Genomic DNA, 27,992 nt, shown 5'->3' on the forward strand with positions numbered 1-27,992 from the left:
GGACATTGTTGTTCAACTTCAATAATCTAAGACTGCAAGACCTGAGAAATATTATGTCTGATTGAGGGACATAGTCTTTTCGTACTTGTAAAATATCACTAGCTTTCCTCATTCGGATAGGTTCACAATTTTGATGTCTGTTGTTGCTAAGCAACGTCTGTTTGATGTCATATCGGAGAATATGGAGTAGAAGGTGTTGCCTCGTGGATAAGGCGTCTTACTTCAAAATAGAAAATTGAGGTTTTGAGGCATTTTCGTGGTCGTTTAATTTCATTAAATCTGCTAATATGGACATGTTTGCAATTTCGCTAAATAAGGCATTGGTCTTGTTGCTTTGAAAAGCTTGGACATTGTTGTTCAACTTTAATAATCTAAGACTGCAAGGCCTGAGAATTATTGTGTCTGAATCTGCATCGAAAGATTGAAGGAAAGAGTATCTTTGTACTTGTTAAAAATCACTAGCTTTCCTCATTCGGACAGGTTCACAATTTTTATGTCTATGGTTGCATAGCAAAGTCTGTATAATGTCAAATAGGGCTGTATCACATAGACTGCGTGGCCTAATGGATAAGGCGTCTGACTTCGAATCAGAAGATTGAGGGTTCGAGTCCCTTCGTGGTTGTTTAATTTCATTAGCTCAGCTAATTTGAACATGTTTGCAATTTCCAGAAATATGGCATTGGTCTTGTTGCTTTGAAAAGCTTGGACATTGTTGTTCAACTTCAATAATCTAAGACTGCAAGACCTGAGAAATATTATGTCTGATTGAGGGACATAGTCTTTTCGTACTTGTAAAATATCACTAGCTTTCCTCATTCGGATAGGTTCACAATTTTGATGTCTGTTGTTGCTAAGCAACGTCTGTTTGATGTCATATCGGAGAATATGGAGTAGAAGGTGTTGCCTCGTGGATAAGGCGTCTTACTTCAAAATAGAAAATTGAGGTTTTGAGGCATTTTCGTGGTCGTTTAATTTCATTAAATCTGCTAATATGGACATGTTTGCAATTTCCCGAAATAAGGCATTGGTCTTGTTTCTTTGAAAGGCTTGGACATTGTTATTCATCTTTAATAATCTAATATTGCAAGGCCTGAGAATTATTGAGTCTGATTCTGCATCGCAAATTTGAGGGAAAAGGTATCTTCTTACTTGTTAAATATCACTAGCTTTCCTCATTCGGACAGGTTCACAACTTTGATGTCTACTGTTGTATAGCAAAGTCTGTATGATATCAAATAGGGTCGTTTAATTTCATTAGCTCAGCTAATTCGTACATGTTTGCAATTTCCCTAAATAAGGCATTGGTCTTGTTGCTTTGAAAAGCTTGGACATTGGACACTTCAATAATCTAAGACTGCAAGACCTGAGAAATATTATGTCTGATTGAGGGACATAGTATTTTCGTACTTGTAAAATATCACTAGCTTTCCTCATTCGGATAGGTTCACAATTTTGATGTCTGTTGTTGCTAAGCAACGTCTGTTTGATGTCATATCGGAGAATATGGAGTAGAAGGTGTTGCCTCGTGGATAAGGCGTCTTACTTCAAAATAGAAAATTGAGGTTTTGAGGCATTTTCGTGGTCGTTTAATTTAATTAAATCTGCTAATATGGACATGTTTGCAATTTCCCGAAATAAGGCATTGGTCTTGTTTCTTTGAAAGGCTTGGACATTGTTATTCATCTTTAATAATCTAATATTGCAAGGCCTGAGAATTATTGAGTCTGATTCTGCATCGCAAGATTGAGGGAAAAGGTATCTTCTTACTTGTTAAATATCACTAGCTTTCCTCATTCGGACAGGTTCACAACTTTGATGTCTACTGTTGCATAGCAAAGTCTGTATGATGTCAAATAGGTTTGTTTTACATAGACTGCGTGGCCTAATGGATAAGGCGTCTGACTTCGAATCAGAAGATTGAGGGTCCGAGTCCCTTCGTGGTTGTTTAATTTCATTAGCTCAGCTAATTTGAACATGTTTGCAATTTCCCGAAATAAGGCATTGGTCTTGTTTCTTTGAAAGGCTTGGACATTGTTATTCATCTTTAATAATCTAATATTGCAAGGCCTGAGAATTATTGAGTCTGATTCTGCATCGCAAGATTGAGGGAAAAGGTATCTTCTTACTTGTTAAATATCACTAGCTTTCCTCATTCGGACAGGTTCACAACTTTGATGTCTACTGTTGCATAGCAAAGTCTGTATGATGTCAAATAGGGTCGTTTAATTTCATTAGCTCAGCTAATTCGTACATGTTTGCAATTTCCCTAAATAAGGCATTGGTCTTGTTGCTTTGAAAAGCTTGGACATTGTTGTTCAACTTTAATAATCTAAGACTGCAAGACCTGAGAATTATTGTGTCTGAATCTGCATCGAAAGATTGAAGGAAAGAGTATCTTTGTACTTGTTAAAAATCACTAGCTTTCCTCATTCGGACAGGTTCACAATTTTTATGTCTATGGTTGCATAGCAAAGTCTGTATAATGTCAAATAGGGCTGTATCACATAGACTGCGTGGCCTAATGGATAAGGCGTCTGACTTCGAATCAGAAGATTGAGGGTTCGAGTCCCTTCGTGGTTGTTTAATTTTCATTAGCTCCGCTAATATGGACATGTTTGCAATTTCGCTAAATAAGGCATTGGTCTTGTTGCTTGGACATTGTTATTCATCTTTAATAATCTAATATTGCAAGGCCTGAGAATTATTGAGTCTGATTCTGCATCGCAAGATTGAGGGAAAAGGTATCTTCTTACTTGTTAAATATCACTAGCTTTCCTCATTCGGACAGGTTCACAACTTTGATGTCTACTTTTGCATAGCAAAGTCTGTATAATGTCAAATAGGGCTGTATCACATTGACTGCGTGGCCTAATGGATAAGGCGTCTGACTTCGAATCAGAAGATTGAGGGTCCGAGTCCCTTCGTGGTTGTTTAATTTCATTAGCTCAGCTAATTTGAACATGTTTGCAATTTCCCGAAATAAGGCATTGGTCTTGTTGCTTTGAAAAGCTTGGACATTGTTGTTCAACTTCAATAATCTAAGACTGCAAGACCTGAGAAATATTATGTCTGATTGAGGGACATAGTCTTTTCGTACTTGTAAAATATCACTAGCTTTCCTCATTCGGATAGGTTCACAATTTTGATGTCTGTTGTTGCTAAGCAACGTCTGTTTGATGTCATATCGGAGAATATGGAGTAGAAGGTGTCGCCTCGTGGATAAGGCGTCTTACTTCAAAATAGAAAATTGAGGTTTTGAGGCATTTTCGTGGTCGTTTAATTTCATTAAATCTGTAAATATGGACATGTTTGCAATTTCGCTAAATAAGGCATTGGTCTTGTTGCTTTGAAAAGCTTGGACATTGTTGTTCAACTTTAATAATCTAAGACTGCAAGGCCTGAGAATTATTGTGTCTGAATCTGCATCGAAAGATTGAAGGAAAGAGTATCTTTGTACTTGTTAAAAATCACTAGCTTTCCTCATTCGGACAGGTTCACAATTTTTATGTCTATGGTTGCATAGCAAAGTCTGTATAATGTCAAATAGGGTTGTATCACATAGACTGCGTGGCCTAATGGATAAGGCGTCTGACTTCGAATCAGAAGATTGAGGGTTCGAGTCCCTTCGTGGTTGTTTAATTTCATTAGCTCATTTCCCTCAATAATCTAAGACTGCAAGACCTGAGAAATATTATGTCTGATTGAGGGACATAGTCTTTTCGTACTTGTAAAATATCACTAGCTTTCCTCATTCGGATAGGTTCACAATTTTGATGTCTGTTGTTGCTAAGCAACGTCTGTTTGATGTCATATCGGAGAATATGGAGTAGAAGGTGTTGCCTCGTGGATAAGGCGTCTTACTTCAAAATAGAAAATTGAGGTTTTGAGGCATTTTCGTGGTCGTTTAATTTAATTAAATCTGCTAATATGGACATGTTTGCAATTTAAATTTAAATTTAAAAATAAATAAGGCATTGGTCTTGTTGCTTTGAAAAGCTTGGACATTGTTGTTCAACTTTAATAATCTAAGACTGCAAGGCCTGAGAATTATTGTGTCTGAATCTGCATCGAAAGATTGAAGGATAATGTATAATGTCAAATAGGGCTGTATCACATAGACTGCGTGGCCTAATGGATAAGGCGTCTGACTTCGAATCAGAAGTTTGAGGGTTCGAGTCCCTTCGTGGTTGTTTAATTTCATTAGCTCAGCTAATTTGAACATGTTTGCAATTTCCCGAAATATGTCATTGGTCTTGTTGCTTTGAAAAGCTTGGACATTGTTGTTCAACTTCAATAATCTAAGACTGCAAGACCTGAGAAATATTATGTCTGATTGAGGGACATAGTCTTTTCGTACTTGTAAAATATCACTAGCTTTCCTCATTCGGATAGGTTCACAATTTTGATGTCTGTTGTTGCTAAGCAACGTCTGTTTGATGTCATATCGGAGAATATGGAGTAGAAGGTGTTGCCTCATGGATAAGGCGTCTTACTTCAAAATAGAAAATTGAGGTTTTGAGGCATTTTCGTGGTCGTTTAATTTCATTAAATCTGCTAATATGGACATGTTTGCAATTTCCCGAAATAAGGCATTGGTCTTGTTTCTTTGAAAGGCTTGGACATTGTTATTCATCTTTAATAATCTAATATTGCAAGGCCTGAGAATTATTGAGTCTGATTCTGCATCGCAAATTTGAGGGAAAAGGTATCTTCTTACTTGTTAAATATCACTAGCTTTCCTCATTCGGACAGGTTCACAACTTTGATGTCTACTGTTGTATAGCAAAGTCTGTATGATATCAAATAGGGTCGTTTAATTTCATTAGCTCAGCTAATTCGTACATGTTTGCAATTTCCCTAAATAAGGCATTGGTCTTGTTGCTTTGAAAAGCTTGGACATTGGACACTTCAATAATCTAAGACTGCAAGACCTGAGAAATATTATGTCTGATTGAGGGACATAGTATTTTCGTACTTGTAAAATATCACTAGCTTTCCTCATTCGGATAGGTTCACAATTTTTATGTATATGGTTGCAAAGCAACGTCTGTTTGATGTCATATCGGAGAATATGGAGTAGAAGGTGTTGCCTCGTGGATAAGGCGTCTTACTTCAAAATAGAAAATTGAGGTTTTGAGGCATTTTCGTGATCGTTTAATTTAATTAAATCTGCTAATATGGACATGTTTGCAATTTCCCGAAATAAGGCATTGGTCTTGTTTCTTTGAAAGGCTTGGACATTGTTATTCATCTTTAATAATCTAATATTGCAAGGCCTGAGAATTATTGAGTCTGATTCTGCATCGCAAGATTGAGGGAAAAGGTATCTTCTTACTTGTTAAATATCACTAGCTTTCCTCATTCGGACAGGTTCACAACTTTGATGTCTACTGTTGCATAGCAAAGTCTGTATGATGTCAAATAGGGTCGTTTAATTTCATTAGCTCAGCTAATTCGTACATGTTTGCAATTTCCCTAAATAAGGCATTGGTCTTGTTGCTTTGTATGCTTGGACATTGTTGTGGACATTGTTGTCTCAACTTTAATAATCTAAGACTGCAAGGCCTGAGAATTATTGTGTCTGAATCTGCATCGAAAGATTGAAGGAAAGAGTATCTTTGTATTGTTAAAAATCACTAGCTTTCCTCATTCGGACAGGTTCACAATTTTTATGTCTATGGTTGCATAGCAAAGTCTGTATAATGTCAAATAGGGCTGTATCACATAGACTGCGTGGCCTAATGGATAAGGCGTCTGATTTCGAATCAGAAGATTGAGGTTTCGAGTCCCTTCGTGGTTGTTTAATTTCATTAGCTCAGCTAATTTGAACATGTTTGCAATTTCCAGAAATATGGCGTTGGTCTTGTTGCTTTGAAAAGCTTGGACATTGTTGTTCAACTTCAATAATCTAAGACTGCAAGACCTGAGAAATATTATGTCTGATTGAGGGACATAGTCTTTTCGTACTTGTAAAATATCACTAGCTTTCCTCATTCGGATAGGTTCACAATTTTGATGTCTGTTGTTGCTAAGCAACGTCTGTTTGATGTCATATCGGAGAATATGGAGTAGAAGGTGTTGCCTCGTGGATAAGGCGTCTTACTTCAAAATAGAAATTTGAGGTTTTGAGGCATTTTCGTGGTCGTTTAATTTAATTAAATCTGCTAATATGGACATGTTTGCAATTTCCCGAAATAAGGCATTGGTCTTGTTTCTTTGAAAGGCTTGGACATTGTTATTCATCTTTAATAATCTAATATTGCAAGGCCTGAGAATTATTGAGTCTGATTCTGCATCGCAAGATTGAGGGAAAAGGTATCTTCTTACTTGTTAAATATCACTAGCTTTCCTCATTCGGACAGGTTCACAACTTTGATGTCTACTGTTGCATAGCAAAGTCTGTATGATGTCAAATAGGGTCGTTTAATTTCATTAGCTCAGCTAATTCGTACATGTTTGCAATTTCCCTAAATAAGGCATTGGTCTTGTTGCTTTGAAAAGCTTGGACATTGTTGTTCAACTTTAATAATCTAAGACTGCAAGACCTGAGAATTATTGTGTCTGAATCTGCATCGAAAGATTGAAGGAAAGAGTATCTTTGTACTTGTTAAAAATCACTAGCTTTCCTCATTCGGACAGGTTCACAATTTTTATGTCTATGGTTGCATAGCAAAGTCTGTATAATGTCAAATAGGGCTGTATCACATAGACTGCGTTGTCTAATGGATAAGGCGTCTGACTTCGAATCAGAAGATTGAGGGTTAGAGTCCCTGCGTGGTTGTTTAATTTCATTAGCTCAGCTAATTTGAACATGTTTGCAATTTCCCGAAATATGGCATTGGTCTTGTTGCTTTGAAAAGCTTGGACATTGTTGTTCAACTTCAATAATCTAAGACTGCAAGACCTGAGAAATATTATGTCTGATTGAGAGACATAGTCTTTTCGTACTTGTAAAATATCACTATCTTTCCTCATTCGGATAGGTTCACAATTTTGATGTCTGTTGTTGCTAAGCAACGTCTGTTTGATGTCATATTGGAGAATATGGAGTAGAAGGTGTTGCCTCGTGGATAAGGCGTCTTACTTCAAAATATAAAATTGAGGTTTTGAGGCATTTTCGTGGTCGTTTAATTTCATTAAATCTGCTAATATGGACATGTTTGCAATTTCCCTAAATAAGGCATTGGTCTTGTTGCTTTGAAAAGCTTGGACATTGTTGTTCAACTTTAATAATCTAAGACTGCAAGACCTGAGAATTATTGTGTCTGAATCTGCATCGAAAGATTGAAGGAAAGAGTATCTTTGTACTTGTTAAAAATCACTAGCTTTCCTCATTCGGACAGGTTCACAATTTTTATGTCTATGGTTGCATAGCAAAGTCTGTATAATGTCAAATAGGGCTGTATCACATAGACTGCGTGGCCTAATGGATAAGGCGTCTGACTTCGAAACAGAAGATTGAGGGTTCGAGTCCCTTCGTGGTTGTTTAATTTCATTAGCTCAGCTAATTTGAACATGTTTGCAATTTCCCGAAATAAGGCATTGGTCTTGTTGCTTTGAAAAGCTTGGACATTGTTGTTCAACTTCAATAATCTAAGACTGCAAGACCTGAGAAATATTATGTCTGATTGAGGGACATAGTCTTTTCGTACTTGTAAAATATCACTAGCTTTCCTCATTCGGATAGGTTCACAATTTTGATGTCTGTTGTTGCTAAGCAACGTCTGTTTGATGTCATATCGGAGAATATGGAGTAGAAGGTGTTGCCTCGTGGATAAGGCTTCTTACTTCAAAATAGAAAATTGAGGTTTTGAGGCATTTTCGTGGTCGTTTAATTTAATTAAATCTGCTAATATGGACATGTTTGCAATTTCCCGAAATAAGGCATTGGTCTTGTTTCTTTGAAAGGCTTGGACATTGTTATTCATCTTTAATAATCTAATATTGCAAGGCCTGAGAATTATTGAGTCTGATTCTGCATCGCAAGATTGAGGGAAAAGGTATCTTCTTACTTGTTAAATATCACTAGCTTTCCTCATTCGGACAGGTTCACAACTTTGATGTCTACTGTTGCATAGCAAAGTCTGTATGATGTCAAATAGGGTTGTATCACATAGACTGCATGGCCTAATGGATAAGGCGTCTGACTTCGAATCAGAAGATTGAGGGTCCGAGTCCCTTCGTGGTTGTTTAATTTCATTAGCTCAGCTAATTTGAACATGTTTGCAATTTCCCGAAATAAGGCATTGGTCTTGTTTCTTTGAAAGGCTTGGACATTGTTATTCATCTTTAATAATCTAATATTGCAAGGCCTGAGAATTATTGAGTCTGATTCTGCATCGCAAGATTGAGGGAAAAGGTATCTTCTTACTTGTTAAATATCACTAGCTTTCCTCATTCGGACAGGTTCACAACTTTGATGTCTACTGTTGCATAGCAAAGTCTGTATGATGTCAAATAGGGTCGTTTAATTTCATTAGCTCAGCTAATTCGTACATGTTTGCAATTTCCCTAAATAAGGCATTGGTCTTGTTGCTTTGAAAAGCTTGGACATTGTTGTTCAACTTTAATAATCTAAGACTGCAAGACCTGAGAATTATTGTGTCTGAATCTGCATCGAAAGATTGAAGGAAAGAGTATCTTTGTACTTGTTAAAAATCACTAGCTTTCCTCATTCGGACAGGTTCACAATTTTTATGTCTATGGTTGCATAGCAAAGTCTGTATAATGTCAAATAGGGCTGCATCACATAGACTGCGTGGCCTAATGGATAAGGCGTCTGACTTCGAATCAGAAGATTGAGGGTTCGAGTCCCTTCGTGGTTGTTTAATTTTCATTAGCTCCGCTAATATGGACATGTTTGCAATTTCGCTAAATAAGGCATTGGTCTTGTTGCTTGGACATTGTTATTCATCTTTAATAATCTAATATTGCAAGGCCTGAGAATTATTGAGTCTGATTCTGCATCGCAAGATTGAGGGAAAAGGTATCTTCTTACTTGTTAAATATCACTAGCTTTCCTCATTCTGACAGGTTCACAACTTTGATGTCTACTTTTGCATAGCAAAGTCTGTATAATGTCAAATAGGGCTGTATCACATTGACTGCGTGGCCTAATGGATAAGGCGTCTGACTTCGAATCAGAAGATTGAGGGTCCGAGTCCCTTCGTGGTTGTTTAATTTCATTAGCTCAGCTAATTTGAACATGTTTGCAATTTCCCGAAATAAGGCATTGGTCTTGTTGCTTTGAAAAGCTTGGACATTGTTGTTCAACTTCAATAATCTAAGACTGCAAGACCTGAGAAATATTATGTCTGATTGAGGGACATAGTCTTTTCGTACTTGTAAAATATCACTAGCTTTCCTCATTCGGATAGGTTCACAATTTTGATGTCTGTTGTTGCTAAGCAACGTCTGTTTGATGTCATATCGGAGAATATGGAGTAGAAGGTGTCGCCTCGTGGATAAGGCGTCTTACTTCAAAATAGAAAATTGAGGTTTTGAGGCATTTTCGTGGTCGTTTAATTTCATTAAATCTGCTAATATGGACATGTTTGCAATTTCGCTAAATAAGGCATTGGTCTTGTTGCTTTGAAAAGCTTGGACATTGTTGTTCAACTTTAATAATCTAAGACTGCAAGGCCTGAGAATTATTGTGTCTGAATCTGCATCGAAAGATTGAAGGAAAGAGTATCTTTGTACTTGTTAAAAATCACTAGCTTTCCTCATTCGGACAGGTTAACAATTTTTATGTCTATGGTTGCATAGCAAAGTCTGTATAATGTCAAATAGGGCTGTATCACATAGACTGCGTGGCCTAATGGATAAGGCGTCTGACTTCGAATCAGAAGATTGAGGGTTCGAGTCCCTTCGTGGTTGTTTAATTTCATTAGCTCAGCTAATTTGAACATGTTTGCAATTTCCCGAAATATGTCATTGGTCTTGTTGCTTTGAAAAGCTTGGACATTGTTGTTCAACTTCAATAATCTAAGACTGCAAGACCTGAGAAATATTATGTCTGATTGAGGGACATAGTCTTTTCGTACTTGTAAAATATCACTAGCTTTCCTCATTCGGATAGGTTCACAATTTTGATGTCTGTTGTTGCTAAGCAACGTCTGTTTGATGTCATATCGGAGAATATGGAGTAGAAGGTGTTGCCTCATGGATAAGGCGTCTTACTTCAAAATAGAAAATTGAGGTTTTGAGGCATTTTCGTGGTCGTTTAATTTCATTAAATCTGCTAATATGGACATGTTTGCAATTTCCCGAAATAAGGCATTGGTCTTGTTTCTTTGAAAGGCTTGGACATTGTTATTCATCTTTAATAATCTAATATTGCAAGGCCTGAGAATTATTGAGTCTGATTCTGCATCGCAAATTTGAGGGAAAAGGTATCTTCTTACTTGTTAAATATCACTAGCTTTCCTCATTCGGACAGGTTCACAACTTTGATGTCTACTGTTGTATAGCAAAGTCTGTATGATATCAAATAGGGTCGTTTAATTTCATTAGCTCAGCTAATTCGTACATGTTTGCAATTTCCCTAAATAAGGCATTGGTCTTGTTGCTTTGAAAAGCTTGGACATTGGACACTTCAATAATCTAAGACTGCAAGACCTGAGAAATATTATGTCTGATTGAGGGACATAGTATTTTCGTACTTGTAAAATATCACTAGCTTTCCTCATTCGGATAGGTTCACAATTTTGATGTCTGTTGTTGCTAAGCAACGTCTGTTTGATGTCATATCGGAGAATATGGAGTAGAAGGTGTTGCCTCGTGGATAAGGCGTCTTACTTCAAAATAGAAAATTGAGGTTTTGAGGCATTTTCGTGGTCGTTTAATTTAATTAAATCTGCTAATATGGACATGTTTGCAATTTCCCGAAATAAGGCATTGGTCTTGTTTCTTTGAAAGGCTTGGACATTGTTATTCATCTTTAATAATCTAATATTGCAAGGCCTGAGAATTATTGAGTCTGATTCTGCATCGCAAGATTGAGGGAAAAGGTATCTTCTTACTTGTTAAATATCACTAGCTTTCCTCATTCGGACAGGTTCACAACTTTGATGTCTACTGTTGCATAGCAAAGTCTGTATGATGTCAAATAGGGTTGTATCACATAGACTGCGTGGCCTAATGGATAAGGCGTCTGACTTCGAATCAGAAGATTGAGGGTCCGAGTCCCTTCGTGGTTGTTTAATTTCATTAGCTCAGCTAATTTGAACATGTTTGCAATTTCCCGAAATAAGGCATTGGTCTTGTTTCTTTGAAAGGCTTGGACATTGTTATTCATCTTTAATAATCTAATATTGCAAGGCCTGAGAATTATTGAGTCTGATTCTGCATCGCAAGATTGAGGGAAAAGGTATCTTCTTACTTGTTAAATATCACTAGCTTTCCTCATTCGGACAGGTTCACAACTTTGATGTCTACTGTTGCATAGCAAAGTCTGTATGATGTCAAATAGGGTCGTTTAATTTCATTAGCTCAGCTAATTCGTACATGTTTGCAATTTCCCTAAATAAGGCATTGGTCTTGTTGCTTTGAAAAGCTTGGACATTGTTGTTCAACTTTAATAATCTAAGACTGCAAGACCTGAGAATTATTGTGTCTGAATCTGCATCGAAAGATTGAAGGAAAGAGTATCTTTGTACTTGTTAAAAATCACTAGCTTTCCTCATTCGGACAGGTTCACAATTTTTATGTCTATGGTTGCATAGCAAAGTCTGTATAATGTCAAATAGGGCTGTATCACATAGACTGCGTGGCCTAATGGATAAGGTGTCTGACTTCGAATCAGAAGATTGAGGGTTCGAGTCCCTTCGTGGTTGTTTAATTTTCATTAGCTCCGCTAATATGGACATGTTTGCAATTTCGCTAAATAAGGCATTGGTCTTGTTGCTTGGACATTGTTATTCATCTTTAATAATCTAATATTGCAAGGCCTGAGAATTATTGAGTCTGATTCTGCATCGCAAGATTGAGGGAAAAGGTATCTTCTTACTTGTTAAATATCACTAGCTTTCCTCATTCGGACAGGTTCACAACTTTGATGTCTACTTTTGCATAGCAAAGTCTGTATAATGTCAAATAGTGCTGTATCACATAGACTGCGTGGCCTAATGGATAAGGCGTCTGACTTCGAATCAGAAGATTGAAGGTTCGAGTCCCTTCGTGGTTGTTTAATTTCATTAGCTCAGCTAATTTGAACATGTTTGCAATTTCCCGAAATAAGGCATTGGTCTTGTTGCTTTGAAAAGCTTGGACATTGGACACTTCAATAATCTAAGACTGCAAGACCTGAGAAATATTATGTCTGATTGAGGGACATAGTCTTTTCGTACTTGTAAAATATCACTAGCTTTCCTCATTCGGATAGGTTCACAATTTTGATGTCTGTTGTTGCTAAACAACGTCTGTTTGATGTCATATCGGAGAATATGGAGTAGAAGGTGTTGCCTCGTGGATAAGGCGTCTTACTTCGAAACAGAAAATTGAGGTTTTGAGGCATTTTCGTGGTCGTTTAATTTCATTAAATCTGCTAATATGGACATGTTTGCAATTTCGCTAAATAAGGCATTGGTCTTGTTGCTTTGAAAAGCTTGGACATTGTTGTTCAACTTTAATAATCTAAGACTGCAAGGCCTGAGAATTATTGTGTCTGAATCTGCATCGAAAGATTGAAGGAAAGAGTATCTTTGTACTTGTTAAAAATCACTAGCTTTCCTCATTCGGACAGGTTCACAATTTTTATGTCTATGGTTGCATAGCAAAGTCTGTATAATGTCAAATAGGGCTGTATCACATAGACTGCGTGGCCTAATGGATAAGGCGTCTGACTTCGAATCAGAAGATTGAGGGTTCGAGTCCCTTCGTGGTTGTTTAATTTCATTAGCTCAGCTAATTTGAACATGTTTGCAATTTCCCGAAATATGTCATTGGTCTTGTTGCTTTGAAAAGCTTGGACATTGTTGTTCAACTTCAATAATCTAAGACTGCAAGACCTGAGAAATATTATGTCTGATTGAGGGACATAGTCTTTTCGTACTTGTAAAATATCACTAGCTTTCCTCATTCGGATAGGTTCACAATTTTGATGTCTGTTGTTGCTAAGCAACGTCTGTTTGATGTCATATCGGAGAATATGGAGTAGAAGGTGTTGCCTCATGGATAAGGCGTCTTACTTCAAAATAGAAAATTGAGGTTTTGAGGCATTTTCGTGGTCGTTTAATTTCATTAAATCTGCTAATATGGACATGTTTGCAATTTCCCGAAATAAGGCATTGGTCTTGTTTCTTTGAAAGGCTTGGACATTGTTATTCATCTTTAATAATCTAATATTGCAAGGCCTGAGAATTATTGAGTCTGATTCTGCATCGCAAATTTGAGGGAAAAGGTATCTTCTTACTTGTTAAATATCACTAGCTTTCCTCATTCGGACAGGTTCACAACTTTGATGTCTACTGTTGTATAGCAAAGTCTGTATGATATCAAATAGGGTCGTTTAATTTCATTAGCTCAGCTAATTCGTACATGTTTGCAATTTCCCTAAATAAGGCATTGGTCTTGTTGCTTTGAAAAGCTTGGACATTGGACACTTCAATAATCTAAGACTGCAAGACCTGAGAAATATTATGTCTGATTGAGGGACATAGTATTTTCGTACTTGTAAAATATCACTAGCTTTCCTCATTCGGATAGGTTCACAATTTTGATGTCTGTTGTTGCTAAGCAACGTCTGTTTGATGTCATATCGGAGAATATGGAGTAGAAGGTGTTGCCTCGTGGATAAGGCGTCTTACTTCAAAATAGAAAATTGAGGTTTTGAGGCATTTTCGTGATCGTTTAATTTAATTAAATCTGCTAATATGGACATGTTTGCAATTTCCCGAAATAAGGCATTGGTCTTGTTTCTTTGAAAGGCTTGGACATTGTTATTCATCTTTAATAATCTAATATTGCAAGGCCTGAGAATTATTGAGTCTGATTCTGCATCGCAAGATTGAGGGAAAAGGTATCTTCTTACTTGTTAAATATCACTAGCTTTCCTCATTCGGACAGGTTCACAACTTTGATGTCTACTGTTGCATAGCAAAGTCTGTATGATGTCAAATAGGGTCGTTTAATTTCATTAGCTCAGCTAATTCGTACATGTTTGCAATTTCCCTAAATAAGGCATTGGTCTTGTTGCTTTGAAAAGCTTGGACATTGTTGTTCAACTTTAATAATCTAAGACTGCAAGACCTGAGAATTATTGTGTCTGAATCTGCATCGAAAGATTGAAGGAAAGAGTATCTTTGTACTTGTTAAAAATCACTAGCTTTCCTCATTCGGACAGGTTCACAATTTTTATGTCTATGGTTGCATAGCAAAGTCTGTATAATGTCAAATAGGGCTGCATCACATAGACTGCGTGGCCTAATGGATAAGGCGTCTGACTTCGAATCAGAAGATTGAGGGTTCGAGTCCCTTCGTGGTTGTTTAATTTTCATTAGCTCCGCTAATATGGACATGTTTGCAATTTCGCTAAATAAGGCATTGGTCTTGTTGCTTGGACATTGTTATTCATCTTTAATAATCTAATATTGCAAGGCCTGAGAATTATTGAGTCTGATTCTGCATCGCAAGATTGAGGGAAAAGGTATCTTCTTACTTGTTAAATATCACTAGCTTTCCTCATTCTGACAGGTTCACAACTTTGATGTCTACTTTTGCATAGCAAAGTCTGTATAATGTCAAATAGGGCTGTATCACATTGACTGCGTGGCCTAATGGATAAGGCGTATGACTTCGAATCAGAAGATTGAGGGTCCGAGTCCCTTCGTGGTTGTTTAATTTCATTAGCTCAGCTAATTTGAACATGTTTGCAATTTCCCGAAATAAGGCATTGGTCTTGTTGCTTTGAAAAGCTTGGACATTGTTGTTCAACTTCAATAATCTAAGACTGCAAGATCTGAGAAATATTATGTCTGATTGAGGGACATAGTCTTTTCGTACTTGTAAAATATCACTAGCTTTCCTCATTCGGATAGGTTCACAATTTTGATGTCTGTTGTTGCTAAGCAACGTCTGTTTGATGTCATATCGGAGAATATGGAGTAGAAGGTGTCGCCTCGTGGATAAGGCGTCTTACTTCAAAATAGAAAATTGAGGTTTTGAGGCATTTTCGTGGTCGTTTAATTTCATTAAATCTGCTAATATGGACATGTTTGCAATTTCGCTAAATAAGGCATTGGTCTTGTTGCTTTGAAAAGCTTGGACATTGTTGTTCAACTTTAATAATCTAAGACTGCAAGGCCTGAGAATTATTGTGTCTGAATCTGCATCGAAAGATTGAAGGAAAGAGTATCTTTGTACTTGTTAAAAATCACTAGCTTTCCTCATTCGGACAGGTTAACAATTTTTATGTCTATGGTTGCATAGCAAAGTCTGTATGATATCAAATAGGGTCGTTTAATTTCATTAGCTCAGCTAATTCGTACATGTTTGCAATTTCCCGAAATATGTCATTGGTCTTGTTGCTTTGAAAAGCTTGGACATTGGACACTTCAATAATCTAAGACTGCAAGACCTGAGAAATATTATGTCTGATTGAGGGACATAGTCTTTTCGTACTTGTAAAATATCACTAGCTTTTGTTATATAAATATTCATACACATAGCTCATATAAACAAAGACATTCCGTCATAAGAACACATACACCCAGCCATAAGACTGACCCCCTCTTCCTTATATAAACACACATCTCATCTCCCTCTAACTGGCCGGTCCCAAGAGCAAAGAACTTTTGCTGTGCACCAATGGGGCCCGCTCTGGCTAGAGCAAGGCCCGCCTCCAACCCTCCGACCAGTCAAGAAGACCGAAACGACAAGACTCCACCTACTTTATTCTATGTATAAAAATGTATGTAACCATTGTATAGGTCTCTTTTTCACCTGGCTCCTTGCCGAGTTATGTGAACTAGGTCCGTGCACGTAAAACTGCGGGACAAGATATCTCTGACTCATTAAAACTGTCTTTTGTTACAACTGAAATCCACTCTGTCCAGCGTCCGTGATTTGGTCTCAACTCTCCAGTATTTGAACACTAACAGAATTGGTAGCAGAGTTTGGTTGTTCTTGAATTCGATCTATTATAAGTTAGTGTGAGAGGACGAGACTGATCACGGCTAAAAAATCAGACGGAAGAGTGACTTCCCCAGCCATTCATCTTGCCTCAGGAAATCTGATCGGAGCGCTCTATATAAAGGTGAGCAGAGCCCGTTATATCGAAATCTGCATATTGTATTATAGTCTAAACCAAATTTTGATCAGAAAGTACTGGGCGTGAGTATGAATCGGTGCCCAAATTTTTTACATAAGAACCTAAGACATTGATTAAAGATATCTTGTTTTGTAAAAAAAAATATATATATATATATTCTTATTAATGGGCCTATACTCAGTTATTTTAATAGGAATGTGTGAATTGTGATTGACCAATGTGTTAAATTCCTCCAGGGACCCTATTTGTTCTGAAATCTGCATAGAAAACTGTCCTAATTATAAATGTATTGGGTTGTGTATAGAGGTGACGTTAAATAGTGGCTGTGTTTTAACACGTAATGGACACAATTATGGATGTTGGAAATTCAATGAGAATTTCATACGAATGAATGAATTATAGATGAACCGAATCTGCAAGTTAGGTCTTGTGGAGGTGTGGTTATAGATGAACCGAATCTGCAAGTAAGGTCTTGTGGAGGTGTGGTTATAGATGAACCGAATCTGCAAGTAAGGTCTTGTGGAGGTGTGGTTATAGATGAACCGAATCTGCAAGTAAGGTCTTGTGGAGGTGTGGTTATAGTTTAATGATAGATGAACCGAATCTGCAAGTAAAAATTTCCTATTTTGATACGTTCTGTACTATCGAATAAGGTCTTGTGGAGGTGTGGTTATAGTTGAATGATAGATGAACCGGATCTGCAAGTAAAATCTCCTGTTGATACATATAACATCGAATAGGTCTTGTGGAGGTGTGGTTGGATTGAATGAATCTGCATGAAAAATGCCCTATTAAAAAAGCTGTGTATTATTTAATAGGTTTTGTAAGAGGTGTAGTCGAGTAGATACAGGATATGTAAGTTTGGCCTTCCACTAGACAGAGATCGGGAATGATGTGGCTATTGCACATCAAACAATAAACATAAGATGAACCAGAGTTGACATTCCATGATTTGGAGATGGGGGAAATTAAATTGAAAGAAACGTTTGTCGCGGAGTAGGTTGGGATACGTAACTGGGCTATTAGGCACACGTGCTGAAAGACAAAGCCACCTTAGTATCGAATGGCCGTGCAACTTTGACAGCAGCCGGGCTGGAATACTGATTTTCGTTTTTTTTTCATTCTTGTTGATATTGCCTAAAGTTTAAAATTATTCTGACAATTGCTATAGAATCGCTGGAATTTACTGATATAAGTTCATAAAGGAACTTACTGAATTGTTTCTAGAAAGTATTTAAATAAGCCGCCGAGCTTAGTACAGACTTTGTTTGACAGACGCTAAAAGCTACACACTGATTTTTGGGTTTTTCTATTCTATCCATATTTCCTAAAGATATATAATTATTCTGACAATTGCTATAGAATCGCTCGAATTTACTGATATAAGTTCATAAAGGAATTTACTGAATTGTTTACAGAAAGTATTTAAATAATTCACTGAACAACTCTTGGTTGTCTAGACATTCTATCTATATTTCCTAAAGAGCTAGAATTACTCTGAAAATTGTTATAGAACCGCATATATTCACTGATATATTGTTCCAAAAGGAAATCGCATAATCATTTATAGAAAATACCTAAACGAATCGCTGAACAAATTCAAATAAAATACCGGTGAAATACACACGTGGCGGGCGTCACATACTGATAACCCCCTTTGTCTCGACCAGGGACAGGCTACGCATACAACGATAGAAATAAACACCACATAGTAAGGATTGAATATACCTAAATAACGCAGTATACACATTATCAGACGAACTAGATAAAATGTCTGCAGCTACCACGCCCAAACTAAAATTCTATGAATATTTAGATCAGAGTATGATTGATAGAGCGGGAGGTAAAAAACAGTATGGGAAAGTGGAGAAAGTGTGGAAAGGATTACGGATAAGATGGACACAAGCAGGTTATTTTAGCGGAGGCCCACCTACAGGGGGGAAACTCCAAGATATGCAGACAGAATTAGAGGACGCAGTAGAGCATGCAAAAGCGAGTGAGGCGGAGAGAAACAACATACACAGGTTCAAAAAAGTAGGTACAAGAGAGAGAGAGAGAGCAGAGGGGGAGCTCAAGATAGGTACATGGGCCATACAGGAGAGTAGGAGGGTGCTGCCCAAAAACACACCAGACATGATGGGCGTGGCTATTGTGGCGTCGGGGGATGTTAAAGCTCCGCCTGAGAACTTGCCCACGGCTCCCCCAGTGGCCGTTTCTCCCTCACTATATCCACAATTGACAATGGAGGCAGTTCAGCCCCAGCCATACTCAAAGGGACAAAATCACCGGAGCCCGTCACACAACCCATTCCTGCCCAGGGCACCTCCCACAATACAGGCTCCAGTTCTGAGAATAGACCAAGGGGAGTTAAAAGGGGAAATTACCCTGGGGATAACGGCTGGCCATATGGTATGTGAACAGTTCGAAACTGGGATTCCAGGAGCAGGAGACCTCCCCCAGGAACGGAGGCCGCAATGCTCCTCTGTGAACTCTCTCACCTCTGAAACCAGAGGACACTTACAAACAAGATTAGATTCAAACCACTTCTATCAGACGGATAGGGAGGACTGTCATCAGAACATGGATATCGAAAACGAAGAAGAAATTGACATGGTGCTCACCCCAGCTCCGATGGGAGCTCCAAACGTGACTAAGATGCAGGAGCTGCTGAAATCATCAATAGCTCGAGCTAAGGAACTCAGGGAGCTAATAGCTAACCAAGATAACAACAGAGAGGGAGCCTACCGTGTGGAAGGCATAATGAGAGGAACAGTAACCAAAGTTACCGAATCAATGGGGTCCGAAACACTCCGTCGGTCCTCCAGAATTGCTGATAGAAGAGAGCGAGAGCAGGAGATGGCAGGACAGTACCCCCTGCGACCGACACCAGGTGATGCACACACTGTGGAGTACCAGCCCTGGAAAATGACTGATTTAACAACACTGATGGGACAGATGCCTAGCCTACATGGAGGAGCTTCAGCGTGGCTACTTCAACTGCAGACACTTACGTCAGGAATGCAACTCTGCCTAGGAGACATGAAAGCACTTCTAGCAAGAGCCACCGACCACGGAACCATGGAGGCCCTCATGACAGCAGCTGACCTTGGATGGCGGGCCCCAACACTGCCCATAGACCACTTCCGTACCAGATTATGGGAAGTTCTACGGAGAGCATACCCTACAGAAAGAAACCATGCCACCTTATCCTCCTTTACAATCAACCCAGGTGAGCAACCTGCAGCATACCTGGACAGGGCTAAGACCACATGGAGATCGGTCCACGAAGAACCATTCGATCACACTGATACCACACTCAGCATGTGGAAGGAAATGGTGGTCAACGGGTGTCCTGGAGATGTTAAAACCAAACTCAGAGGAACGGTAGGGTTGATTGCACTTCCTCTGACCCAATTCAATACGCATGTGCACCACCATGTGACCCAGCACAACAAGGAAAGAGGGGGTGCTGAGAGCCAGGTGCAGTCCCTCCAGGTACAACTCCTGAAACTCCAATTGAAGGAAGCACAACAAGGAGAAAAACCTAAGAAACAGATGGTGGCGGAAGAAACGAAGGAGCCGGGAACCAAAACAGACATCTCCCAAATAGTGGCCCAGACTGTCGCTCAGATGATCCAACAGCAGGCAGCCTCACTCACGGCCACTAGGGGGGCCCAACCACCCCAATACCCTCCCCCACAGCAGTATATCCTGCAACAACAACACCCAGTATGGGCTCGACGGGGTCCCTACACTGGACAACACAGAGGGGGAAATTACCAGTGTTTTAACTGCGGAATTACCGGTCATTTTGCCAGAGATTGCATGAAACCACTCTCCCCGCAGCAACAGCAATGGAGAGCAAGAGGAAGTGGGGGAAACCCACCTCTGCAACATCAGCAACCAGGACCCACACCCATGCATCAGCAACAGCCAGCATACAACCACCCAGAATCTAGCCACATGCAGCAGGAGCAGCAAGATTACAACCAACCCTCCCACTTCAACACCTGATCACCCAGTAAGAATGATGAGGATGCCACTCCTGCCGATGACCACACTGTCTGAAGCCCAAGAAGTGTACTGGCTAAAATGCCTACCCACAGGGCCTGCCACCCCTCACATCCAGTTTAAGTTCAACCAACTGAAAGCTCAAATCTACACTCTGCACCCATATAAGACTCCCCAAGCTGAGATCCATTGCACACTCAATGCAACAGAAACTGATGACTGCCTCTACACTGCAGACTGGGACGAAGACATGATGCACCTGACCCCACCTATCAGGTGTTGTACCATTGGGTGTGGCCCAGAGGGGGTGGCAGCACCGGTCATCCTACGATCAAGGAACCTCCATGCACCCCTGGCCTGGACGGCTGAAGCATCAACAGCCATAGCATTCCTGAAAACAGATCTATCAGCGGCAGCAGCTCTGACTGCACCTGACTACAAGAACAAGTTCCATTTGGATGTTTCTGAAAGGGAAGTATTCACCTCATCCGTCCTATTCCAGAAACAAGGGGGGAGAGAAGGGTCTTGATGTACTACTCTTCAAACTTGACCACATTGAGGTAGGACAGTCAACATGCTCCAGATACGTTGCTGCAGTAGCAAAAGCTATTGAAAAAACAGCTCACCTCGTGATGGCACCCTTCAATCAGCCATCATCCCTCAACCAGCATCGGCCAAATTAGCTGAAATCATCGGATTGACGCAGGTCCTCATCAGAGGAAAAGGAAAGACTGAATATCTATACAGACTCAGCCCATGCCCATGAAGCAGGCCACACTGATGGACCCAGAACTTTTATGAGAAACACATGGCCCCACACACGAAGGCAAACTAAAGACCCTCCAAAAAGGCCTCGCACATCTGGTGGCACCCTCACATAAAAAATATGACTGACTTATTTTATGACGATGATTTATTTTGTGACGAATGCAATGGTTGTGACAGACACAACCCAAAGAAACCATATCAAACACCAATGGGCTCATACGTAATACCTAATGCATGTTTTCAGGATATTAGTATAGACTACACCGACATGGGCCCCGAAAATTTATCTAAAGGCAAACTCTATCTCCTAGTCATAGTAGATAGGTTCTCCAAATGGGTAGAGGCAATACTAACAAAAGGGGAGGATGCTAGGTCAGTCTTTAAGTGGCTACAAACCAAACTAATTCCCAGGTATGGCATCCCAAGACAAATCAAATTTGACAAATGGCTCACATTTAACAAACACCTGAGACAGGTGGAAGAAAGATTTGGCATAACCCACATATTTGGATCTGTGTACAGGCCCCAATCCCAAAATCTGGTGGAACGTCAAACCAAAAGCTAAGATAGCTTTGGGATAATGACTGGTAGAGTCATGCATGGTCCACCAAGGGAGGGAGGTCATATGCCCGCCCTTGATGTACAACAAATGGTAATGTCTAATTATGTGAAAAAACTGACGGTTCTCGCTGCAGCACTCTCTACCCAGGTTCACAAGGTCCAGGAGGGGGAGCTGCCGGGGGACACGCCACTACTGAAGGTAAAGGTTGGTGACGGGGTGAGGGTTACAGTCCACAAGAGAAAGTGGCTGGAACCCAGGTGGACTGGACCGTACGAAGTGAAGGAGGTTACTTCACACTCAGTCCAGGTCAAAGGTAAATCAGGCACACCTTGGCACCGCCTTACACATTGCACCCCAGCCCCAATTCCTTCTAGAACACTGACTGAAGTCAGAGCTGATTTGAGCGGCCTAAATTCGATTCCAAATGAAGACACTCCTTCCTCAGGTGATGCGGCATCAAACTCCGCCTCCCCTGAGAAGGGAATCTCGCCCAGTTAGAGGGAAATTTCTCCCTCTCTGGGTGAGGCTGGGGATATCTGGTCCCTTATTTGTGATATTCATACTGATATTTGGAGTAACCCTAGGACTTTCACATGGTTAATTGAACAACTATTTCACCCTGCCACATCACATACACCAACCCCTACACATGTCCCTAACTCCTTTCCTGATATCACTCCCTCCAATCACTCCCGTCCCAAACGTAGCACTACACCTACAGACCCACCATGCAAACCAGACAAGGTTAGGAGCACCACCTTATGTATACCCACGATTGCAACCGCCACCTTTATGCTATAGTTTTCACGTCTAATAGACGTGAAGAGGGGGATTTGTTATATAAATATTCATACACATAGCTCATATAAACAAAGACATTCCGTCATAAGAACACATACACCCAGCCATAAGACTGACCCCCTCTTCCTTATATAAACACACATCTCATCTCCCTCTAACTGGCCGGTCCCAAGAGCAAAGAACTTTTGCTGTGCACCAATGGGGCCCGCTCTGGCTAGAGCAAGGCCCGCCTCCAACCCTCCGACCAGTCAAGAAGACCGAAACGACAAGACTCCACCTACTTTATTCTATGTATAAAAATGTATGTAACCATTGTATAGGTCTCTTTTTCACCTGGCTCCTTGCCGAGTTATGTGAACTAGGTCCGTGCACGTAAAACTGCGGGACAAGATATCTCTGACTCATTAAAACTGTCTTTTGTTACAACTGAAATCCACTCTGTCCAGCGTCCGTGATTTGGTCTCAACTCTCCAGTATTTGAACACTAACACTTTCCTCATTCGGATAGGTTCACAATTTTGATGTCTGTTGTTGCTAAGCAACGTCTGTTTGATGTCATATCGGAGAATATGGAGTAGAAGGTGTTGCCTCGTGGATAAGGCGTCTTACTTCAAAATAGAAAATTGAGGTTTTGAGGCATTTTCGTGGTCGTTTAATTTAATTAAATCTGCTAATATGGACATGTTTGCAATTTCCCGAAATATGTCATTGGTCTTGTTGCTTTGAAAAGCTTGGACATTGTTGTTCAACTTCAATAATCTAAGACTGCAAGACCTGAGAAATATTATGTCTGATTGAGGGACATAGTCTTTTCGTACTTGTAAAATATCACTAGCTTTCCTCATTCGGATAGGTTCACAATTTTGATGTCTGTTGTTGCTAAGCAACGTCTGTTTGATGTCATATCGGAGAATATGGAGTAGAAGGTGTTGCCTCGTGGATAAGGCTTCTTACTTCAAAATAGAAAATTGAGGTTTTGAGGCATTTTCGTGGTCGTTTAATTTAATTAAATCTGCTAATATGGACATGTTTGCAATTTCCCGAAATAAGGCATTGGTCTTGTTTCTTTGAAAGGCTTGGACATTGTTATTCATCTTTAATAATCTAATATTGCAAGGCCTGAGAATTATTGAGTCTGATTCTGCATCGCAAGATTGAGGGAAAAGGTATCTTCTTACTTGTTAAATATCACTAGCTTTCCTCATTCGGACAGGTTCACAACTTTGATGTCTACTGTTGCATAGCAAAGTCTGTTTGATGTCAAATAGGGTTGTATCACATAGACTGCGTGGCCTAATGGATAAGGCGTCTGACTTCGAATCAGAAGATTGAGGGTCCGAGTCCCTTCGTGGTTGTTTAATTTCATTAGCTCAGCTAATTTGAACATGTTTGCAATTTCCCGAAATAAGGCATTGGTCTTGTTTCTTTGAAAGGCTTGGACATTGTTATTCATCTTTAATAATCTAATATTGCAAGGCCTGAGAATTATTGAGTCTGATTCTGCATCGCAAGATTGAGGGAAAAGGTATCTTCTTACTTGTTAAATATCACTAGCTTTCCTCATTCGGACAGGTTCACAACTTTGATGTCTACTGTTGCATAGCAAAGTCTGTATGATGTCAAATAGGGTCGTTTAATTTCATTAGCTCAGCTAATTCGTACATGTTTGCAATTTCCCGAAATAAGGCATTGGTCTTGTTGCTTTGAAAAGCTTGGACATTGTTGTTCAACTTTAATAATCTAAGACTGCAAGGCCTGAGAATTATTGTGTCTGAATCTGCATCGAAAGATTGAAGGAAAGAGTATCTTTGTACTTGTTAAAAATCACTAGCTTTCCTCATTCGGACAGGTTCACAATTTTTATGTCTATGGTTGCATAGCAAAGTCTGTATAATGTCAAATAGGGCTGTATCACATAGACTGCGTGGCCTAATGGATAAGGCGTCTGACTTCGAATCAGAAGATTGAGGGTTCGAGTCCCTTCGTGGTTGTTTAATTTTCATTAGCTCCGCTAATATGGACATGTTTGCAATTTCGCTAAATAAGGCATTGGTCTTGTTGCTTGGACATTGTTATTCATCTTTAATAATCTAATATTGCAAGGCCTGAGAATTATTGAGTCTGATTCTGCATCGCAAGATTGAGGGAAAAGGTATCTTCTTACTTGTTAAATATCACTAGCTTTCCTCATTCGGACAGGTTCACAACTTTGATGTCTACTTTTGCAAAGCAAAGTCTGTATAATGTCAAATAGGGCTGTATCACATTGACTGCGTGGCCTAATGGATAAGGCGTCTGACTTCGAATCAGAAGATTGAGGGTCCGAGTCCCTTCGTGGTTGTTTAATTTCATTAGCTCAGCTAATTTGAACATGTTTGCAATTTCCCGAAATAAGGCATTGGTGTTGTTGCTTTGAAAAGCTTGGACATTGTTGTTCAACTTCAATAATCTAAGACTGCAAGACCTGAGAAATATTATGTCTGATTGAGGGACATAGTCTTTTCGTACTTGTAAAATATCACTAGCTTTCCTCATTCGGATAGGTTCACAATTTTGATGTCTGTTGTTGCTAAGCAACGTCTGTTTGATGTCATATCGGAGAATATGGAGTAGAAGGTGTCGCCTCGTGGATAAGGCGTCTTACTTCAAAATAGAAAATTGAGGTTTTGAGGCATTTTCGTGGTCGTTTAATTTCATTAAATCTGCTAATATGGACATGTTTGCAATTTCGCTAAATAAGGCATTGGTCTTGTTGCTTTGAAAAGCTTGGACATTGTTGTTCAACTTTAATAATCTAAGACTGCAAGGCCTGAGAATTATTGTGTCTGAATCTGCATCGAAAGATTGAAGGAAAGAGTATCTTTGTACTTGTTAAAAATCACTAGCTTTCCTCATTCGGACAGGTTCACAATTTTTATGTCTATGGTTGCATAGCAAAGTCTGTATAATGTCAAATAGGGCTGTATCACATAGACTGCGTGGCCTAATGGATAAGGCGTCTGACTTCGAATCAGAAGATTGAGGGTTCGTGTCCCTTCGTGGTTGTTTAATTTCATTAGCTCAGCTAATTTGAACATGTTTGCAATTTCCCGAAATATGTCATTGGTCTTGTTGCTTTGAAAAGCTTGGACATTGTTGTTCAACTTCAATAATCTAAGACTGCAAGACCTGAGAAATATTATGTCTGATTGAGGGACATAGTCTTTTCGTACTTGTAAAATATCACTAGCTTTCCTCATTCGGATAGGTTCACAATTTTGATGTCTGTTGTTGCTAAGCAACGTCTGTTTGATGTCATATCGGAGAATATGGAGTAGAAGGTGTTGCCTCATGGATAAGGCGTCTTACTTCAAAATAGAAAATTGAGGTTTTGAGGCATTTTCGTGGTCGTTTAATTTCATTAAATCTGCTAATATGGACATGTTTGCAATTTCCCGAAATAAGGCATTGGTCTTGTTTCTTTGAAAGGCTTGGACATTGTTATTCATCTTTAATAATCTAATATTGCAAGGCCTGAGAATTATTGAGTCTGATTCTGCATCGCAAATTTGAGGGAAAAGGTATCTTCTTACTTGTTAAATATCACTAGCTTTCCTCATTCGGACAGGTTCACAACTTTGATGTCTACTGTTGTATAGCAAAGTCTGTATGATATCAAATAGGGTCGTTTAATTTCATTAGCTCAGCTAATTCGTACATGTTTGCAATTTCCCTAAATAAGGCATTGGTCTTGTTGCTTTGAAAAGCTTGGACATTGGACACTTCAATAATCTAAGACTGCAAGACCTGAGAAATATTATGTCTGATTGAGGGACATAGTATTTTCGTACTTGTAAAATATCACTAGCTTTCCTCATTCGGATAGGTTCACAATTTTGATGTCTGTTGTTGCTAAGCAACGTCTGTTTGATGTCATATCGGAGAATATGGAGTAGAAGGTGTTGCCTCGTGGATAAGGCGTCTTACTTCAAAATAGAAAATTGAGGTTTTGAGGCATTTTCGTGGTCGTTTAATTTAATTAAATCTGCTAATATGGACATGTTTGCAATTTCCCGAAATAAGGCATTGGTCTTGTTTCTTTGAAAGGCTTGGACATTGTTATTCATCTTTAATAATCTAATATTGCAAGGCCTGAGAATTATTGAGTCTGATTCTGCATCGCAAGATTGAGGGAAAAGGTATCTTCTTACTTGTTAAATATCACTAGCTTTCCTCATTCGGACAGGTTCACAACTTTGATGTCTACTGTTGCATAGCAAAGTCTGTATGATGTCAAATAGGGTTGTATCACATAGACTGCGTGGCCTAATGGATAAGGCGTCTGACTTCGAATCAGAAGATTGAGGGTCCGAGTCCCTTCGTGGTTGTTTAATTTCATTAGCTCAGCTAATTTGAACATGTTTGCAATTTCCCGAAATAAGGCATTGGTCTTGTTTCTTTGAAAGGCTTGGACATTGTTATTCATCTTTAATAATCTAATATTGCAAGGCCTGAGAATTATTGAGTCTGATTCTGCATCGCAAGATTGAGGGAAAAGGTATCTTCTTACTTGTTAAATATCACTAGCTTTCCTCATTCGGACAGGTTCACAACTTTGATGTCTACTGTTGCATAGCAAAGTCTGTATGATGTCAAATAGGGTCGTTTAATTTCATTAGCTCAGCTAATTCGTACATGTTTGCAATTTCCCGAAATAAGGCATTGGTCTTGTTGCTTTGAAAAGCTTGGACATTGGACACTTCAATAATCTAAGACTGCAAGACCTGAGAAATATTATGTCTGATTGAGGGACATAGTATTTTCGTACTTGTAAAATATCACTAGCTTTCCTCATTCGGATAGGTTCACAATTTTGATGTCTGTTGTTGCTAAACAACGTCTGTTTGATGTCATATCGGAGAATATGGAGTAGAAGGTGTTGCCTCGTGGATAAGGCGTCTTACTTCGAAACAGAAAATTGAGGTTTTGAGGCATTTTCGTGGTCGTTTAATTCCATTAAATCTGCTAATATGGACATGTTTGCAATTTCGCTAAATAAGGCATTGGTCTTGTTGCTTTGAAAAGCTTGGACATTGTTGTTCAACTTTAATAATCTAAGACTGCAAGGCCTGAGAATTATTGTGTCTGAATCTGCATCGAAAGATTGAAGGAAAGAGTATCTTTGTACTTGTTAAAAATCACTAGCTTTCCTCATTCGGACAGGTTCACAATTTTTATGTCTATGGTTGCATAGCAAAGTCTGTATAATGTCAAATAGGGCTGCATCACATAGACTGCGTGGCCTAATGGATAAGGCGTCTGACTTCGAATCAGAAGATTGAGGGTTCGAGTCCCTTCGTGGTTGTTTAATTTTCATTAGCTCCGCTAATATGGACATGTTTGCAATTTCGCTAAATAAGGCATTGGTCTTGTTGCTTGGACATTGTTATTCATCTTTAATAATCTAATATTGCAAGGCCTGAGAATTATTGAGTCTGATTCTGCATCGCAAGATTGAGGGAAAAGGTATCTTCTTACTTGTTAAATATCACTAGCTTTCCTCATTCTGACAGGTTCACAACTTTGATGTCTACTTTTGCA

The 27,992-nt window shown here is 39.1% G+C and overlaps 9 non-coding genes across 9 annotated transcripts; all 9 read left to right on the forward strand.

Annotated features, from left to right (window-relative positions):
• The first annotated feature begins 549 nt into the window (after positions 1-549).
• Positions 550-622, forward strand: trnar-ucg (transfer RNA arginine (anticodon UCG)). Its single transcript has one exon. It is a non-coding gene; the product is annotated as a tRNA-Arg (tRNA).
• A 1,885-nt stretch (positions 623-2,507) lies between these two features.
• Positions 2,508-2,580, forward strand: trnar-ucg (transfer RNA arginine (anticodon UCG)). Its single transcript has one exon. It is a non-coding gene; the product is annotated as a tRNA-Arg (tRNA).
• Positions 2,581-3,561: 981 nt separating this feature from the next.
• On the forward strand, positions 3,562-3,634 carry trnar-ucg (transfer RNA arginine (anticodon UCG)). Its single transcript has one exon. It is a non-coding gene; the product is annotated as a tRNA-Arg (tRNA).
• A 5,118-nt stretch (positions 3,635-8,752) lies between these two features.
• trnar-ucg (transfer RNA arginine (anticodon UCG)) lies at positions 8,753-8,825 on the forward strand. The gene has a single exon. It is a non-coding gene; the product is annotated as a tRNA-Arg (tRNA).
• A 981-nt stretch (positions 8,826-9,806) lies between these two features.
• trnar-ucg (transfer RNA arginine (anticodon UCG)) lies at positions 9,807-9,879 on the forward strand. The gene has a single exon. It is a non-coding gene; the product is annotated as a tRNA-Arg (tRNA).
• Positions 9,880-12,814: 2,935 nt separating this feature from the next.
• On the forward strand, positions 12,815-12,887 carry trnar-ucg (transfer RNA arginine (anticodon UCG)). Its single transcript has one exon. It is a non-coding gene; the product is annotated as a tRNA-Arg (tRNA).
• A 1,526-nt stretch (positions 12,888-14,413) lies between these two features.
• On the forward strand, positions 14,414-14,486 carry trnar-ucg (transfer RNA arginine (anticodon UCG)). The gene has a single exon. It is a non-coding gene; the product is annotated as a tRNA-Arg (tRNA).
• Positions 14,487-24,330: 9,844 nt separating this feature from the next.
• On the forward strand, positions 24,331-24,403 carry trnar-ucg (transfer RNA arginine (anticodon UCG)). The gene has a single exon. It is a non-coding gene; the product is annotated as a tRNA-Arg (tRNA).
• A 3,280-nt stretch (positions 24,404-27,683) lies between these two features.
• Positions 27,684-27,756, forward strand: trnar-ucg (transfer RNA arginine (anticodon UCG)). Its single transcript has one exon. It is a non-coding gene; the product is annotated as a tRNA-Arg (tRNA).
• The last annotated feature ends 236 nt before the right edge of the window (positions 27,757-27,992 follow it).

This window comes from Oncorhynchus clarkii, unplaced genomic scaffold, assembly GCF_045791955.1.
Source record: "Oncorhynchus clarkii lewisi isolate Uvic-CL-2024 unplaced genomic scaffold, UVic_Ocla_1.0 unplaced_contig_10888_pilon_pilon, whole genome shotgun sequence".
Classification (NCBI taxonomy): domain Eukaryota; kingdom Metazoa; phylum Chordata; class Actinopteri; order Salmoniformes; family Salmonidae; genus Oncorhynchus; species Oncorhynchus clarkii.